Genomic DNA, 1,492 nt, shown 5'->3' with positions numbered 1-1,492 from the left:
CACAGCCCTTTTTTTTTGGGGGGGGGAGTGGGGTGTTTCCCACCCATTTCAGAGGTTTTGGGGGGAGTTTTGCAGCCCTGAGCTGCAAAACTCAAGAGGGCTCAGCTGAAGGTTGGGACTTGTGGGTGTTGCTTCCTGCCAGGCCATGAGGGTCCCATCCAACCTCAGCCCCCACCCACCATGGAGACCCCAGATCTCCTTCACCACGGTGGGCACAAGCCAGAGCAGAGTCCAACCCTCTGTGGTTTAAAAGCATCAATCCTGTTGGTGGGGAACACAAGACCCCACCATCCTCCCAGCACTGGGGGCCAGTGGCTCATTATGGCAAAGGAGCCAAACCCAGCAGTGACACCACCCCTGGGTTAATTCTGCCTGTCCCAAAAACCCCTCTTCCCCAACTGTCCCCACCTCAAGGGACCCACGAGTGACTCCCTGTGCTCATCCTCCCAAGTCCCCCCCCCAGCTCCTTTGGCAACAGGCTGAATATTTCATGCAGGAAAGCAAAAGCACCTCAATAATTGATGGAGAGGCCACGGGGAGGGCAGGACCAAGCCTGGCTGAGAGCAGAGCCACCTCTGCCTCCTTCCTCCTCCTCTTCCTCACCATATTAACCTGCAGCCCCCTGGCTACGAGGTTCCCCCTGACACAGCAGCATCCCCCTCCCCAAACAGGGTGAACAGTGGTGGAAACCTCCCTAGTTTTCCCTTCATCCCTGGTTATCCTGAACCCACAGCCAGGGTGGGTGTGTGGGGGGGTGTGGGGATCCTGCTGCTCCTCTCTCCATCCCCCCAGCATCATTTTCCACCCTCTCCCTGTGCCTCCAACCCCCATGAATTAATGAAACCCTGCTGGATTACAGGAGCCGTGGGAGCACTGGGATGTAACTGGAGAGCCCGGCTGCTGCCACCAGCCTGTCCCAGCACCATCCATGGCCCTCCCAGCTCCCAGACCCCGTTTTACCAGTGCCAGGGCAGCGGAGGAGGAGGAAGAAGAGGAGGAGGGAGCTACTGAGCGTCCCTCTCAGGTTGCCATGGGTGCAAACAGCCCGGCAGGTCGGTGCTGAGCAGGGTGAGGCAGGTGAGGAAGCCACTGAGTAAACACCTCGCCCGAGGAAAGACTCGTTTCTTGGCAGGGAAGGCGAGAACCCGGCAGGAGCAGGGAGCTGGGATCCTCAGGGAGCTCCAGCATCACCTCTGCTGGGCACCACACGCTGCTCTGCTCCCTCCTGGGGCTTGTGCCAAACACCCAGTCACGTCCCCACCACTGTCCCCCACTGCCCTCAGCACTGGGATGGGGAATTCCTCCATCCCATCACCTCCTTTCCCGCAGGTCCCGGCACATTCCCAGCCCCCGAGCACCTGTGGGAAGGAGCAGCTTTTTGGGTTCTTTTGGGGTTTCTCTTTTGCACCCAATCCAGCCCCAAATTCCTGGGGATCTGCCCCAGCAACTCCAACGTGTCTGTGCAAGGAGCAGAGGGGGGTACCCCGATTCC

This window comes from Chaetura pelagica, unplaced genomic scaffold (assembly GCF_000747805.2).
Source record: "Chaetura pelagica isolate M959 unplaced genomic scaffold, ChaPel_1.0 scaffold1081, whole genome shotgun sequence".
NCBI classification, from domain to species: Eukaryota; Metazoa; Chordata; class Aves; order Apodiformes; family Apodidae; genus Chaetura; species Chaetura pelagica.
Note: the sequence above shows the minus strand (reverse complement) of the source record.